The sequence below is a fragment of the Bidens hawaiensis genome, unplaced genomic scaffold, assembly GCF_021521415.1.
Source record: "Bidens hawaiensis isolate Kalapana, Puna unplaced genomic scaffold, B.hawaiensis_p1.1 tig00023194_1, whole genome shotgun sequence".
NCBI classification, from domain to species: Eukaryota; Viridiplantae; Streptophyta; class Magnoliopsida; order Asterales; family Asteraceae; genus Bidens; species Bidens hawaiensis.
Window position 1 is genome coordinate 206,878 of NW_027493626.1, and position 18,675 is coordinate 225,552.

The 18,675-nt window shown below is 39.1% G+C and overlaps 1 pseudogene across 1 annotated transcript in view; it reads right to left on the reverse strand.

Moving 5' to 3' along the window:
* Nucleotides 1-15,482: 15,482 nt before the first annotated feature.
* Nucleotides 15,483-18,675, reverse strand: part of LOC143567007 (transmembrane 9 superfamily member 7-like) — a 56,230-nt pseudogene continuing 53,037 nt past the window's right edge. Inside the window, exons 7-8 of the transcript XR_013141327.1 lie at nucleotides 17,446-17,760; nucleotides 15,483-15,515 (exon numbers count right to left, since the gene is read on the reverse strand). The product of XR_013141327.1 is annotated as a transmembrane 9 superfamily member 7-like (transcript). The remainder of the gene's footprint in view (nucleotides 15,516-17,445; nucleotides 17,761-18,675) is intronic.

Consider the following 18,675-nt stretch of genomic DNA (forward strand, 5'->3'; position numbering starts at 1 on the left):
GGAAGGAGAACTAAGCCTTCTTTATAAGGAGGTGGATATCTTCCCAATCATAGCACGTTTTGGGTGCTTAATGGTAGTGGATGAGAGAAGAATTCCACAGTTAAACGTGATTAGATGGGAGTAGTCTGAGGATTGGTGACCACCTGGGCAACCAAAAGCAAATCCGTAAGACGATGATAGTACGTCCCGGCCAAAACGGACAATATAATGGTGCAGTGGTAACTGGCCTGTTACAGGGGGCTAGGGAGCAACCAAAGAGTGACACGTAAGATTTTTTTGTATTTATATGGATAGATAAATAATACAAAAATAGTTATTGTTGTTAACGGGAAGACGATTGCTTTATCATAAAATCAATACAAATTTTAAGATTTTAATGACTCCCAAAGATATACGAATATTTATGAACGAACAAGACATGTATATGTTCATTTTCGTTCGTTTAACCGAATCGATTAAAAAACTCGTTCATATTCATCGGTTATTTTGACATTTAACAAACGAACTTCCTTCTGACATTCACAAACAATAGTAGGGGTGCAAACGAGCCGAGCCCGAGCTCGACCAGGCTCGAGCTCGGCTCGTTTAACTTGCACAGAGTTTGAGCTCGACTCTTTTCGAGCTCTATTTTCAAAGGTCAAGCTCGGCTCGAAATCGGCTCATTTACTATTTATTATTATTTTTATATAAATATATTTATTTTTACATATTATTTCTTTTATAATGTTATGTATAAAATATTTCATAGCATATATGTAAATGACAGGCTCGTTTATGCTCGCGAGCCGGCTCGAGCTCGATAAGTGAAGCTCAGGCTCGGGCTCGTTTATTAAACGAGCTTACTTTTAGGCTCGAGATCGGGCTCGGACTCGATTAAGCTCGCCTCGATTGAGCTTTTTAATGAGCCGATCTCGAGTAACTTGGCTTTTTTGCACCCTTAGTAGTGAGTCTTACTGATCAATGTTCGATTCGTATACAATAATCTCAAATTTAAAGAAACTTTGTGACGGAGTTCCGAATTCGTCTTAAAAAAAGTCGCGAATATAGTAAGTAATTCATTATCCTTCATGAAAAGATCATGCTTTTATGAGGAGGCAAATAAGATTTTTCGAATAGGCGACACTAGGAATTTAGGATGACATATTAACATCAATAGAGCTTATAAGCATATTAACATCAATAGAGCTTAAAAAAAAAAAAAAAAAAAAGCTTATAAGCAAATCAATGATGATAAATCTACGACTTTTATTACATCGAGTACAAGTTATTATTGTATGTTGGACTTTTGGTAATGTGTCCCTTTAATAAAAACATGTTATGAGATCTTTGCTTCTTACATTTAATGGATAGGAGAAAATTCAATGTTTTATGTTTAAAGCTTCAAACAAGGCACATCATATGGTTATACTTATAATCACTATAATTGAAACCTAAATCTGATTATAAAACATTTGTACCATTTCGAAAGGTCTTTTCGAATGTTATGATTTGATGTGTTTATTATTATGTCATGACTGGCAGATTATTTTTAATTAAACAGTAACACACCAATTCAAGTGGTTTTTAGAAGCCTCTAAATATTTTTCTTTAATTTCACATTATTATTATTATTATTATTATTATTATTATTATTTTATCAAGCAGTTCTATGGATGCGAATAAAAAAATGTGTGTATATCTACATGAATTCACTTATTAATTTAACATGTTTTGTGTTTAGGTTTATTTAAATATAATTTGGTGTTACCTTGTGTGTTTGTGAGAGACTTGTTATAGATCATTGAGATGATGATCCATGTTTGATTCATATTATTGTTTGTATCTTTGGTTATATCAATTGTGATTCTTCAAGTTGTGTTTATCTGAAGATTCAGTTGGTTGTTCTTGGTATGTTTAAATACAAAGACTATTATGAGTTTGTAACAACTACGATACGAACATAACTTGGAAGTTATGAGTGTGAGTTTAATTTAAAGCGTTTGGGCCGACTTTACGTTGAAACAATGTAGACATTTAGCTACGTGGGTCAATCTTGAGGTCAACATTTTTCGGGTTGACTTGATCTTAAACATGTATGTGTTAATACTTGTTTTTGAATGAGTATTTAATGCTAGATTTTTTTTTTCTTTTGCTAATGTTTAACTTAAAAGGATAAACATTGTTCTATAGTTTAATAGTTTAATTGTAATTGTTCTATAGACAAATTATTTATTTTTGTACAGCTTGTAGTTTTTAGAGTAATGGTACTTAAAAAAATAAGTTACACTTGTCTTTTCCATGTTGAAATGCGGATGTGTGAGTTATGTTCGGGTTTATGCTTCTCAATCGATTTTTTTAGTTCGTGTTGTGTTAGTGTTAACGTAATCTTTTTCACTTTGATGTCAAAGTTCGGCTTGAAAACCTATAAACTATGCCATTTAACACCCATGATTACTTTGTTGATCTTGCGAAGAGAACTAATTATATGTTTATTACATACAAAAAAAAGTATAAGCGCATTCATCTTTGTGATGTCATTCAATTTTTACAATTTGATTGTATTGCTTTAATTATTTAATATCGAGTTAAAATTTCAAAATGTACACCACACTTTTATTCATATCTATAAATATAACTGCCAGTGATTCTCGGTTTAAATGGTTAAATTGGGACACATGAAAACTTTATCTAAATAAGAGGAGGTATTGGTTGTATCCATAAAAAAACTCTATAAATATACCTTAGAGTAAAGTGCTATTTTCGTCCTTATGGTTTGTCAAATAATGCGAATTTAGTCCAAAAAGTTTATTTTTTGCATACAGACCCTCCACGTTTCCCAATTACTGCCAATTACATCCAAATCACTAACTCCATTAAATTTTATCGTTAAGTCATGGGCAAACGTGACTTTTCACTCTTTCTTTATTATAATACTTATTTAAGTGAACTGTGGTTTTTGTCCCTCTGATTTGTCCAAATCTGCAGTTTTAGTCCAGTAGTTTTAAATTTGCAATTTTCTTTCCTATGGTTTCATTTCACTTGCAATTAAACCCGAATTGCCTAATCTCGTGAAGTATGGTCGTTAAACTCATTAGTGTGCCCTTCACCTGAGGGGCAATTTTGTTCCTTCTTTTTTCCTTTTTCCCCAAATACACCCCACCCCTCACGCGAGGGGGGGTCGAGAATTAGGACTAAGGTTTATTTGGGGAGAAAAATGACAAAAATGATCGTCACATGATGGGCACGCAAATAGGTTAACAACTGGACTTAACGAGATTAGAGAATTTAGGTTTAATTGCAAGTGAAATAAAGCCATAGTGAAGAAAATTGCAAATTTGAAACCACTGGACTAAATCTGCAGATTTGGACAAACCAGATGGACGACATGTTTGCCCCTAACTTAATGACAAAGTTTAACGGGGTTAGTGATTTGGATGTAATTGGCAAGAACTGGGAAACGTGGAGGGTCCATATGCAAAAAATAAACTTTTTGGACTAAATTCGTATTATTTGCCAAACCACAAGGACGAAAATGACACTTTACTCTATACCTTATAAAAAGATGATGAGATGTTTTATAGTAGGAAAATTGAATTTTAATAACTACATATTTTTTCAATTATTCGATCATAATTTCACCTTTGAATATTTTTGTCACCAGTCCCGCCATTGGCAGTATTTATTCTCATTGGACTCCGTTAAATTAAGCTCCACCATTGGCAGTATTTATTCTCATTGGACTCCGTTAAAAAAAGTTAACGAAGTTAAGTTTCATTCGATTTTCAAACTAATGTTTTATATAGCTTTTGATCAAAAGAAGGATACGAGTAGATTGATGTAAACTTATCTCAAACTGGTGCTCCAAACGACATGTATTGTTTGATAAGAGATTAGTTTGAAAAATTAATGAGTTTGGGACAAATGTGGTATTAAGTAATACATGCCCGATTACCAAACTCATTTACACGTATCATAAAGTAATATTTTACTATACTATTAAAACATGCAAGAATTTTTACTTGTCATGATTCTAGGGTGTCCACTTAGATGACAAGTCACATGTTTCATTTCCTATTAATGTCAAATGATCTCATTCACATTATATAAACCTTAAGATTGAAAACCCTAATAATTGTAATCTCTCTCTCTTTCTTGCGGGTCTCACCAAACCCGGATAGCCCTTAAACATTTCATAGCATCTCATTTATTGTGAAACACTTTAATCATCAAACTCTAATTTAATTTCTCGCGTTAACATATTCTCCGTCGCTCTATCGTCTCCGTCACCGGTTAACTTCTAATTACCACCCACCACCGCCAACCTCCCCTCTCATGCATCAACCAACATCGTCACCTACATCAACTGTCCCTTTTTCATAAGACAAATATTTGTGTCCATGTTTGTTCGTTTAAAAACGTGTTTGTTTATGCTCGTTCGTTAAAAATCTATAAAAACCTACACATCTTAATTGAAAGATCCAAAACGTTAAAAAATATAATAAACGTAACAAACTAATATATATGTATTAAATCAAAACAAAACTACTTTAAAAAATAAACAAATATAAATTATAAAATAGAAAAATAATTAAAAACAAAAATCCTAAATAATCCCTGTAATACGAGGGCTCAAACTAATATAAATTAAGGGGCCATAAATTAATGGGTGCTGATTAGTTTTTGTTAATTAGAATCATAGCATGAAACTAATATAATCTAAACCCATGCCATAGAGAGTAGAGACTAGACTCTAGAGAGCCTTCACTTTCCTAGGGGGTGTTTGGTACTGTAACACCCCGTAACCGCAGCGGAAACGTACACGGGATGCAACAGACACATCTGATATCAACAGCATTGCTTATAAAGAAAACACCACTATAATAATTTAAACGTATTACATTGTTCCGAGTTTCGTTACCGACTAGGTGTTATCACATAATTGTTACCAATAGTACGTTAACATGTTTAAAACAAAATATAGACTCTTAAGCTTCCACAAAATAGCACACATCAGCAAGCACGTATCACTCATTCCAATTTGGGTGTACCTAGAAAGCATGTAAAGAAAACGGGTCAACTACGAATAGTTGGTGAGTTTCACTAATTTTAGTAAACCATGACAAATAATTTTAATAATCATAATTTAATGATGTAATTGTGCTGAGCCTACAAGTGAAAACTCCGTTAACCCAGAAAAGCATTTAATAACCTCTGGGGACACTGTTAAACCAGAAATACATTTTATAACCTTTGGGGACACTGTTAACCCAGAAGCACATTTAATAGCCTCTGGGGACACTGTTAACCCAGAAAATACATTTAATAACCTCTGGGGACACTGTTAACCCAGAACACTGTTTCGTGCCTTACAATATTAGTAACTCAGACAATTACCATCTTAATACACTACCGTACGATTCCCGTACAATAGACATTATATAAATACATTCATTTCCATGCGATCGGCATGTACTTAAACACTTTGATAACAACATGCTTTCCGCCCCGGGAAAATATTTAAAACAGTTCAATAAAAAGGGGCTCGTGAAAACTCACCTTTTTGGTGAGCAGATGTAATACTGTGAACAGCTACCGGTCTGGATCTGTAATACGATCCCTAAGTCGTTACTACACAATTTCTATTAATATAACTTAAATTCGTGTTAACCGGTACGTATGGGGACACTGTTGACCCAGTACCGTACACGATCCGGGGACAATGTTAACCCCGAAACACTTCTCAGGACTTAGATTGTGGTATTACTTAGAGTTCTTTAGTCAAAACTACCATTAGTTTGTTTTCTCGTTTTGCGTGCCTAGCACGGTTATTCGTCTTTAAGTTTTCAAAAATGAGTTTGGCCACATACGACCCGAAAATAGTTGTTATTGATATTTTAATTAAAGTGGTGAAATTAGAGCTCGGTTTAGACACCCCGTTTGGCCGCGGGGCCCGTTTCCGTCTTTAATATACCGGAAACGACTAAATCGGGTAAAATTACCCAAATCATCCGAATTATTTTCGGATGACTTATTTTTACTTAACTAAATTAGTTTCATGAAAATAGTCCATTTTTAGGTTTTTATACACCAGTCAGTTCGCTTAGGCGAACTTTGCCGGTTTACGCGTTTTAAGCTTTAAAAGTTTGTTTTTATGTTCTAATTAGCACAAATAAATATCCGTTTAGTCTCGGATCTTGAAATTTTGCACAAATCAGTTTTTGACAGTAAGGAATTTTATAAAAATATTTTCAGAATTAATTTTTATATTTAATATTTATTTATCTATTTTTAAACGTCATTTAAACACCAAATATGCCGAAAATACCAAATGACTTTAGAAAATCCCAAATTTTTCTGAGATGACTCCTGTCATCCATATAGTTCCCAGTAATTTTTACAGAACCAAAAACTCATTTTTCATGCCATTTTCACCAAAACCGAGCTAGAAAACCCTAGAACTCGTTTTACAGAAAAGCCTACTTAGACTTCTCCAATGGACCTGAAATTTTGTTTGTGACTTTTATATGTTATAAAAAGCTTATCTAAATTTTTCCAGAATTTTTCATGATGTTTAGCTATTTTTCACCATTTTTAGCCAAAACCGAGCATTAAATTCACCAAATATTCATCCTTTATCCAAAAATTACCAAAATTTCACAGATCTCATATTTTCATGTGTAGATCATCTCTGTGAAATTTCATGACTCAACTCTAAGTCTACCACAATCTGTCCAAATCTTACAAATCATACAAAAAACCGAACTACCTTGTGTTTCTAGCTTTAGATCGCAAAGATCTTGATTTCTAGCCTTTGCTAGCAACTAGATACAACACCTACAAGCACAACAACACCACACCAAGCAAGTTATACCCACAATCAAGCCATTTCTTTCATGGTTTCGGTTAAGACACCAAAAACAAAGATTTTAACCGTAAAAATTCGTTTTTGACTCTTTTAAATCCTTTCTTGGACCAAGATCCCTTGTATAACTTGTATACATCACTTGATCACTCAAGAATCGGTTTCATCTCGGGTTTTCACCCATTTTTCACTTGAAACTTTATTCTCTTGCAAACAACTTAAGATCATGGAATCAAAACTATGAATCAACCATTAAAACCATGTTTTTACGTTATGATTCTTGTTAAAAATCAAGGGTTTGGATGAAGGTTGAAGAGTGTTGAGAGGATTTTGGTGTTGGGAGTTTAGAAAAAAGAAAATGTGATGTGTGTGTGCACCACATGGACCGATCGGTCCATGTATGGTGTGGGAGGGGGGCCCACATCTCCAACCATGGCCACACATTTGGATTGTGTAATCCGGATAACGTTGTGGATAATCTGGTTCAGTTCGTTTCTCGGTTAAACACTTAATTCGGCTTAAAACGAGGCTAAAACGGTCGTTTTTCGTCTTAAAAATAAAATTTATATAAATCTGATTTAAAATCTTTAAAAACTTAAACCGTGACATTTATTGACTCAACACATCATATTGTCGGTCATTGTGCATCTTTTTTGGCTTGATCGATCGTCTCTTGCTTGGTTTGATGTTAAAGGTTTCGTTTAACGTACCGATGTACTAATAAATTGAAATCCTTTTTCTGTGCTATAATTCACTTATCCCGAAGCCTTAATACTTCGTACACATCACTAAACATTATATATTTCGTCTATAACGTAATCCCCGATTCGTTCGGGTTTCAATAACCGTTCATCGATTAATCGTAATTTCAATATGACTAGCTGTACATTCGAGTATAATTCGTACTGTGAATCTTATATACTCATATAAACACATTATAATTCATATATTCTGTATTAAATAACACGTAAATAGTATATTCCGGCTAGGGTATACCTGAATTTGCCGGAATCGTTACATTCTCCCCCCGTTATAAAAATTTCGTCCTCGAATTTTTACACGTCAACTACTTTCTTTTGAGGAAATAGGTGGGGGTATTTCTTCCGAAATTCGTCCTTTCGTTCCCATGTATATTCTGGGCCTCGTTGCGAGTTCCATCTAACTTTGACCAACGAGATCTTATTGTGTCTAAGTTGTTTGATTTTCCCGTCTACTATTTCTATGGGCTCCTCTACAATGTTGAGCTTATCATTTATTTGGACACCCTCTAGAGGTAACACCGATGTCTCATCCGACAGACACCTTTTCAAGTTCGACACGTGAAACACGTTGTGAACTGCACTCAGTTCATCAGGCTGTTCTAATCGGTATGCTACAGGACCGATTTTTGCAGTAATGTCGAATTGGCCAATGTATCTAGGGGCTAACTTCCCGCCTTTCCAAATCTGACTACTCCTTTCCAAGGTGATACTTTCAAATACACTTTATCACCTTTCTCAAATGATAACGGTTTTCTACGGGTATCGGCATAACTCTTCTGTCGATCCCGTGAGGCCTTTAGATTGTTCTTAATTTCAAGAATTTTGCTGGTCGTTTCCTGGACCAGATCTGATCTAATAACCTGTGTGTCGCCCACCTCAGTCCAGCAGAGTGGTGATCGGCACTTCCGTCCATACAATGCTTCGTAAGGTGCTGCCTTTATACTGCTATGGTAACTGTTATTATAGGAAAATTCAACGAGTGGGAGATGTTGATCCCAATTTCCCTTAAAATCCAGTACGCATGCACGAAGCAAATCCTCCAGGGTTTGGATGGTCCTCTCAGACTGACCATCGGTCTGAGGGTGGTAAGCTGTGCTTAGATTAATACGCGTTCCCAGCGCTTCTTGCACAGCTTGCCAAAGCTTGGAGGTGAAATGGCTATCCCGATCGGAGATGATTGAAATGGGTATCCCATGACGAGACACAATTTCATTTATATAAATCTGCGCAAGTCTCTCTGTGTTATAGTTATTTCTAATCGGGATAAAATGTGCCGATTTGGTTAATCGATCAACGACTACCCAAATTGCATCATGTCCTCGGGACGTCTTGGGGAGATGTGTCACAAAATCCATCGTGATCTGCTCCCACTTCCATTCAGGAATTTCCGGTTGTTGTAACATTCCCGAGGGTTTCTGGTGCTCCGCCTTAACCCTCGCACACGTCGTACACTTGCCGACGTATGTGGCTATATCATTTTTCATACCCGGCCACCAGTAGAACTCCTTCACATCCTTGTACATCTTATCCGATCCCGGATGTATGGAATACTTTGATTTATGGGCTTCGTCCATGATTAGTTCACGAAGGTCATGGAGGGTCGGGATCCAAATCCGATTTTTGAAATAGAGAATTTCGTCCTCGCGCTGTTCGAAATTCTTCTCGTTACCGTAAAGTCCTTCTTTTTCCATTTGTTCCTCTTTCAACGCCTCGCGTTGAGCGACTCGAATCAAATCCGAAAGGTTCGACTGGACTATCATCCCCAACGCTCGCACTCGCAATGGCTTAACCCGATCCTTCCTACTCAAGGCATTGGCTACGACGTTAGCCTTGCCAGGGTGATAACGGATGTCACAGTCATAGTCGCTTAACAACTCGACCCATCTTCGTTACCTCATATTCAGTTCTTTCTGATCGAATATGTGTTGCAAACTTTTATGATCGGTGAAGATGGTGCACTTTGTACCGTAGAGGTAATGTCTCCAGATTTTAAGTGCGAAGATAACTGCTCCCAGTTCTAAGTCATGAGTGGTGTAATTTTTCTCGTGTATTTTTAACTGTCGAGAAGCATAGGCTATAACCTTATTATTTTGCATCAACACGCATCCTAGCCCTCTCCGGGATGCGTCACAATACACGACAAAACCATCGTCTCCGTCGGGGAGACTTAAGATCGGCGCTTGGCACAATCTTTGTTTTAGCGTTTGAAACGCCGTTTCCTGCTCTTCACCCCATTCATACTTTCGATCTTTTTGGGTCAGAAGGGTTAAAGGTTGGGCGATGCTGGAAAGGTTCTCTATAAATCGACGATAATATCCAGCTAAGCCTAAGAATTGGCGGATTTCCTTTGGCGATTTAGGCGCTTGCCAATTCTTAACTGCTTCAACCTTACTTGGATCAACGTGAATTCCTTGATGGTTTATAACGTGGCCAAGGAATTGCACTTCTTGTAACCAAAAGTTACACTTGGAGAATTTTGCATACAACTTTTCCTGATTTAGAAGCTCTAAAATTAATCTCAAGTGTTGCTCGTGCTCTTCTTTACTCTTCGAGTATATCAAAATATCGTCAATAAACACGATGACGAATTTATCAAGGTAGGGTTTACAGACTCGATTCATGAGATCCATGAATACTGCTGGCGCATTTGTTAGCCCGAAAGGCATAACTAAGAACTTGTAATGGCCGTAGCGAGTCCGGAATGCGGTTTTTGGGATATCCTCCTCCTGGATTCTAACCTGATGGTATCCCGATCTAAGATCTATTTTTGAGAAGTAGCTCGCACCTTGTAGCTGGTCGAACAGATCATCGATTCGGGGAAGAGGATACCTATTTTTGATTGTCAACTTGTTCAGCTCCCTGTAATCAATGCACATTCTAAGGCTTCCGTCCTTCTTTTTCACGAATAGTACCGGTGCACCCCACGGGGAATAACTAGGACGTATAAATCCTTTATCCAACAATTCTTGCAATTGGTTGGATAATTCTTGCATCTCTGATGGTGCAAGTCGGTAGGGCGCCTTAGCAACAGGGCCAGCTTGAGGTAATAAGTCGATTCTGAATTCGACCTGTCGGGTTGGCGGTAATCCAGGAAGTTCCTCTGGGAAAACTTGTGGAAATTCACGTACCACTGGGATATCGTCCACCCGTTTTTCCTCAGGGTCCGTGGCCGTCAAGCTCGCTAGATACGCCACGCATCCCTGGCGTATATATTTTAACACCTTGAGGTGGGATATAAACGGTATCATATTGCCCGACTTCTCACCCTGCACTAATACCTCTTCGTCATCCGACACCCGGATCTTGACGATTTTCTTTTCACAGTTTATTTCTACCTTGTTACGTGCTAACCAATCCATTCCCACTATCACATCAAAACTACCCAATTCTACCGGTAACAAGTCAATCAGAAAGGATTGATCGTTCAGAATAAAAGGGCAATTCCGAACTATCTGATTAACTATCATGGTTTTACCGTTAGCGACTTCTACGGTGTAAGGTTCTATGGTTTCACCAATTGGGAGGTTTGCTATTGACAGGAATCTAACAGAGACAAAACTTCTATTGGCGCACGTATCAAATAATACAGAAGCGTAATGATCAGAGACGAGGAATGTACCTGTCACTACGCTGGGGTCCTGGCGTGCTTCGTTCGCTCCCATCACGAATGCTCGGCCTCGCGCCGGATTGGACGACGATGCCTGACCCGCGGTTTGCCGCCCATTTCCTCCCTGGTTCAGCTTCGGACAGTTTCTCTTGAAGTGATTTGTGCTGCCGCATTCATAGCAAGCACGGCTGGTGGTCACCATTTGGTTTCCTTGCGGGTTTTGTTGTTGGGCTGATTGGGTCCTAAATGGCTGCGCACGGATAGGTTGCGGTTGCCGGTTCAAGTTGTTCAGGTTTGTCCTACAACTCGGTGCGTAGTGCCCAATCCTGCCGCACCGGTGGCACACCACTTCTTTGCACATGCCACCATGGTGGTAACCGCATTTCCCACACTTAGGAAACGTTCCCTTCTGCGGTTCTTGCCTTCCTCCTGAACTAGTCATGGCGTAGTTCTGGGCAGTGGGCCTAGCACGTTTACCTTGCTGCTTCTCCTGGATCCTATGGTCATGTGTACCCCGCTTTCCCCCAGCGGATTCTCCCGCCACCTTCAGTGACCCGCTCCTTACGAAATCATACGTGACGATACCAGCTTGCGTCACCGCACCCTCATACGTCTGGTGTCCCCTAGAATTGACTATACTCCTTACAACTGGAGTTAGCCCCCAAATATAACGCTCAACCCTCTTCGACTCTGGGGTGACCAACCATGGTACCAATCGCGACAACTCATTAAACCGGTTTGTATAACCCAAATGGTCTGCCCCCTGCATCTCCAGGTTCCACAATTTATTTTCTAATTTTTGCAATTCGTTTTTCGGGCAGAAATTTTCCAGTACAAGAGCCTTGAGCTCTGTCCAGGTCATGCGGTTTGTCGCCGCCTGACCCCGGGTCTGCACTATCGTGTTCCACCATGTCAAGGCATGGTCCGTGAATGTGCAGGTAGCATACTTAACAACACAATCCTCGGGGCAGTTGCTGATATTCACAACGGATTCTATTTTCTCCATCCACTTAACCAACCCATTGGGTCCTTCAGACCCGCTAAACTCTAGAGGTTTGAACAACATAAAGTCTTTGATCGAACATCCCCTGGATGCACGAATCGGTTCAGTACGGTTCGTCTCTACTGTAGGTATAGGGCCATTACTGTCTGTAACGACCACCCTAGGCGGTGCGTCATTACTCGGAATCGTGTTATCATTCTGTGGAGGATTAACATTTTGTTCCCCGTCATTATTGGTGGTCGTTTGATTGCTCGGAGGGGCTGGATTGGTCGAATTGTTAATACTGGCGGCGATGCGCGATACTATATCCGGTATCGCCGCCTCTAACTGTTGAGCAATCAAACGGCTCACGTCCACTTCCGACAATTGGGCCGAACGTTTTGGTGCCATTCTACACAACATCAAGAAAATATATATAATTAATACAAGTTCCAATCATAAAACACAACAAACATTCCATTCATTAGTAAACATTAGTACATATTACATCCATATCAGTTCACATACGTTTCCTGTCATCATTACATAAGTTAAGTTTTCCTACATAGGGCCTATCATCTCGACATAACCCACAATGGGTCAGTGCTTGAATGATACTCAAAAGTATCTATAACGATATACCCCAAAGAGACCCCTAAGGGCCAGTGGTTGTATTAAACTACCCAAGATTCACTCTATGTTAGCATCACCACTAACTGCTTACATAGAGTATCAAAAAAACGGCCCCTGTCTACTCCCATCCTAACACAACTAAACACGGTGGTATACCAAACCCACCAACACCGCCACCAACACCACCATCACAGCCAGCATAAACCGGATCCGCGTCTCCATCCGGCCGATCATCCACTGGGAGTATGAGCACTCCCTCTTCAGCTGCGAAATCGCATACTGGTGGTCCAATATGCAATCCCCTAGGTACATCCGCCTCTGTACCCCCACCGTCAAGGCGGCGGAGTGCTCATTCTCCTGTTCGGTGAGCACTCGTAGCCACGCCGCCGCGTCCCTCTCCTGCCTGGGGAGACCCCACACAGGTGGAGCCTCAGGCTCGGGCTGGGAGCGGGAGGACTCGCCCCTGCGGGTAGCAGGTCTGGGTGGGGGCGAGGTAGGTGGGACCTGTGGAACACTGATCCGCGCCGTGAGGCGGGGTCCGAATCCGGGAGGGATAGGGACGGCCTGTGGTGCGGGTGGGGTAGGAGATCTAGCAATCCTGGCAGAGGCGGACTGGCTAGAGCTCCTAACACTAGCCTCGCTAGGCTCAGAGCTGGATGATACGGGGAGGCTCCCAGAGTTCCCGGAGCTGACCTCCTCCGGGTCCTCCTCCATCGATGCACTAGGTGTTCTTGACATTCTAACCTGCACACAAGTTAACAAACATATAGTTCTTTCCATAGTGTAAATCGTAATCAAATTAATATACACTTACTTATACAACTTGACCACACACAATATTATCATATATTTGCACATATGTTGCCAATTTTACCTATTAAAGTCCCCCGTGACTTTCCCTGAATTCCCTCATGCGGACAAGTCTGTTATTATGTTCCGGACCATAATAACTCACTTGTCCATCCAAGTTCATCCAAACCTCGTCACAATAAATTATTAGTAGATATTTAGATCCTATAATACTTGAGCTACTGGTTATATTTTAGGTATCTTTTAAAGACATCCTAATTCTTTATAACCAATGGCTCTGATACCAAGTTCTGTAACACCCCGTAACCGCAGCGGAAACGTACACGGGATGCAACAGACACATCTGATATCAACAGCATTGCTTATAAAGAAAACACCACTATAATAATTTAAACGTATTACATTGTTCCGAGTTTCGTTACCGACTAGGTGTTATCACATAATTGTTACCAATAGTACGTTAACATGTTTAAAACAAAATATAGACTCTTAAGCTTCCACAAAATAGCACACATCAGCAAGCACGTATCACTCATTCCAATTTGGGTGTACCTAGAAAGCATGTAAAGAAAACGGGTCAACTACGAATAGTTGGTGAGTTTCACTAATTTTAGTAAACCATGACAAATAATTTTAATAATCATAATTTAATGATGTAATTGTGCTGAGCCTACAAGTGAAAACTCCGTTAACCCAGAAAAGCATTTAATAACCTCTGGGGACACTGTTAAACCAGAAATACATTTTATAACCTTTGGGGACACTGTTAACCCAGAAGCACATTTAATAGCCTCTGGGGACACTGTTAACCCAGAAAATACATTTAATAACCTCTGGGGACACTGTTAACCCAGAACACTGTTTCGTGCCTTACAATATTAGTAACTCAGACAATTACCATCTTAATACACTACCGTACGATTCCCGTACAATAGACATTATATAAATACATTCATTTCCATGCGATCGGCATGTACTTAAACACTTTGATAACAACATGCTTTCCGCCCCGGGAAAATATTTAAAACAGTTCAATAAAAAGGGGCTCGTGAAAACTCACCTTTTTGGTGAGCAGATGTAATACTGTGAACAGCTACCGGTCTGGATCTGTAATACGATCCCTAAGTCGTTACTACACAATTTCTATTAATATAACTTAAATTCGTGTTAACCGGTACGTCTGGGGACACTGTTGACCCAGTACCGTACACGATCCGGGGACAATGTTAACCCCGAAACACTTCTTAGGACTTAGATTGTGGTATTACTTAGAGTTCTTTAGTCAAAACTACCATTAGTTTGTTTTCTCGTTTTGCGTGCCTAGCACGGTTATTCGTCTTTAAGTTTTCAAAAATGAGTTTGGCCACATACGACCCGAAAATAGTTGTTATTGATATTTTAATTAAAGTGGTGAAATTAGAGCTCGGTTTAGACACCCCGTTTGGCCGCGGGGCCGGTTTCCGTCTTTAATATACCGGAAACGACTAAATCGGGTAAAATTACCCAAATCATCCGAAAAATCCGAATTATTTTCGGATGACTTATTTTTACTTAACTAATTTAGTTTCATGAAAATAGTCCATTTTTAAGGTTTTTATACACCAGTCAGTTCGCTTAGGCGAACTTTGCCGGTTTACGCGTTTTAAGCTTTAAAAGTTTGTTTTTATGTTCTAATTAGCACAAATAAATATCCGTTTAGTATCGGATCTTGAAATTTTGCAAAAATCAGTTTTTGACAGTAAGGAATTTTAGAAAAATATTTCCAGAATTAATTTTTATATTTAATATTTATTTATCTTCTTTTAAACGTCATTTAAACACCAAATATGCCGAAAATACCAAATGACTTTAGAAAAATCCCAAATTTTTCTGATATGACTCCTGTCATCCATATAGTTCCCATTAATATTTACAGAACCAAAAACTCATTTTTCATGACATTTTCACCAAAACCGAGCTAGAAAACCCTAGAACTCGTTTTACCGAAAAGCCTACTTAGACTTCTCCAATGGACCTGAAATTTTGTGTGTGACTTTTATATCTTATAAAAAGCTTATCTAAATTTTTCCAGAATTTTTCATGATGTTTAGCTATTTTTCACCATTTTTAGCCAAAACCAAGCATTAAATTCACCAAATATTCATCCTTTATCCAAAAATTACCAAAATTTTACAGATCTCATATTTTCATGTGTAGATCATCTCTGTGAAATTTCATGACTCAACTCTAAGTCTACCACAATCTGTCCAAATCTTACAAATCATACGAAAAACCGAACTACCTTGTGTTTCTAGCTTTAGATCGCAAAGATCTTGATTTCTAGCCTTTGCTAGAAACTAGATACAACACCTACAAGCACAACAACACCACACCAAGCAAGTTATACCCACAATCAAGCCATTTCTTTCATGGTTTCGGTTAAGACACCAAAACAAAGATTTTAACCGTAAAAATTCGTTTTTGACTCTTTTAAATCCTTTCTTGGACCAAGATCCCTTGTATAACTTGTATACATCACTTGATCACGCAAGAATCGGTTTCATCTCGGGTTTTCACCCATTTTTCACTTGAAACTTTATTCTCTTGCAAACAACTTAAGATCATGGAATCAAAACTATGAATCAACCATTAAAACCATGTTTTTACCTTATGATTCTTGTTAAAAATCAAGGGTTTGGATGAAGGTTGAAGAGTGTTGAGAGGATTTTGGTGTTGGGAGTTTAGAAAAAAGAAAATGTGATGTGTGTGTGCACCACATGGACCGATCGGTCCATGTATGGTGTGGGAGGGGGGCCCACATCTCCAACCATGGCCACACATTTGGATTGTGTAATCCGGATAACGTTGTGGATAATCTGGTTCAGTTCGTTTCTCGGTTAAACACTTAATTCGGCTTAAAACGAGGCTAAAACGGTCGTTTTTCGTCTTAAAAATAAAATTTATATAAAACTGATCTAAAATCTTTAAAAACTTAAACCGTGACATTTATTGACTCAACACATCATATTGTCGGTCATTGTGCATCTTTTTCGGCTTGATCGATCGTCTCTTGCCTGGTTTGATGTTAAAAATTTCGTTTAACGTACCGATGTACTAATAAATTGAAATCCTTTTTCTGTGCTATAATTCACTTATCCCGAAGCCTTAATACTTCGTACACATCACTAAACATTATATATTTCATCTATAACGTAATCCCCGATTCGTTTGGGTTTCAATAACCGTTCATCGATTAATCGTAATTTCAATATGACTAGCTGTACATTCGAGTATAATTCGTACTGTGAATCTTATATACTCATATAAACACATTATAATTCATATATTCGGTATTAAATAACACGTAAATAGTATATTCCGGCTAGGGTATACCTGAATTTGCCGGAATCGTTACAGGTACAGAGAATGGAAATGGAGAGAAAATAGAAATGGAAATAGAATTGTAGAGAAAGAGAATTGGTATGGAGAATGAGAATCATTTCTCTTGTTTGGTACACGAGAAAATAAACAGAGAACTCTACCATACCCAACCCCACCTCCACCCAACCTGACACCACTCACCACCGCAGCCCCACCACCACAGCCCCTCCACCACCAGCACCACCACCACAGCCCCACCACCACCACCAGCCCCACCACCACAGCCCCACACCACCAGCACCACCACCACAGCCCTTTCTTCAACCACAGCCCACCACCACCGGCTGCCGCCACCAAACCCCCTTCTTCAACCACAGTACACAAGAAATTAAAAAGATTCAAATTTTTGGAACATAAGATATAGAAAAAGGAGGCTCAGATCTGTCATCACTGCCTCTTTGGAGATTTTGTGGTGGTGGTTGTGGTGGCGATGAAAGATCGTGCCCGTCGTGCCCGTCAGCACAAAGAAAGCACACGAAGCAATTAACATGTACCCGAAATGCATAACACTCGAAACAAGTTTAGTAATATTCAACTTCATGAAAAAGTAGAAAACCGAGTATAAAAAGAGGTATAGAGCCGATGAACCCGCAGTCAAATAAGCCCTCCACCACCAATTATAATCTTCACCGCGTAATTGGAAGTAACAAAAGACGATTGTTACTTCTGCAAATGTAACTATTAATATTGAAGAAACGTGGATCGGCTCACTGGTAGACGATCAACTTTCCTCGGGTGTGAGTATGCTATATCACCGATGGTTTTCCGGAGTATGAATTCTTCCACCTACAAAATGAACAGCACCGTGAACTTACCCCTCAGAAAGGGACAGAGGGGTCCTCTTTGGGGTAACCCTCCGGTGTGGGAATAAGAGATTGTAGGAGAAGATAATAATAATCTGAGAGTGAGTAAGGATTTAGAGTGTATTTTCTTGCTTACCTCCCTTTGTGGAGGTGGTGTGGTATTTATAGTGTTAGGGTTTCCAATGATTGGGCTCAGATCCCATTAGGGCCTTTTTGGCTTCCTTCTATTGCTTCGCGCCACGTGTCCTTAGGACACCTGGTGCGCTTTCATTGATTATTCTCTGACCAAGGTATTTCACCTGACCCATGTGCAATCACGTGGTAGCACATGGGTTTTGCTGAGTTGTCCACCTTTCATTGACAGCTGTCAACATCAGCATATTCTTTATTCCTTAAAGGATACCTTCTGGAAGGTTGTCTGATGAGCACAATCAGGGTTGTCCTTATCCTGATTTGGATAAGTACGAGGTTGATTATGTGCATGTGTGATATGCGCCTATCCTGAGGATGCGCGAGGTCTTCTCTTTATTCTCACGCGCAGATGTTTCATGCGCAGATGTGATATGCGCAAGCATATGTAATATGCGTGAGCATATGTGATATGCGCCACGCGCAGATGTGCCACGCGCAGATGTGATATGCGTGAGCATATATGATGCGTGAGCATATGTGATATGCGCCACGCGCAGATGTGATATGCGTGAGCATATATGGTGCGTGAGCATGTGATACACGTGAGCATATGTGATGCGTGAGCATATGTGATATGCGTGAGCATATGTGATATGCGTGAGCATATGTGATGCGTGAGCATATGT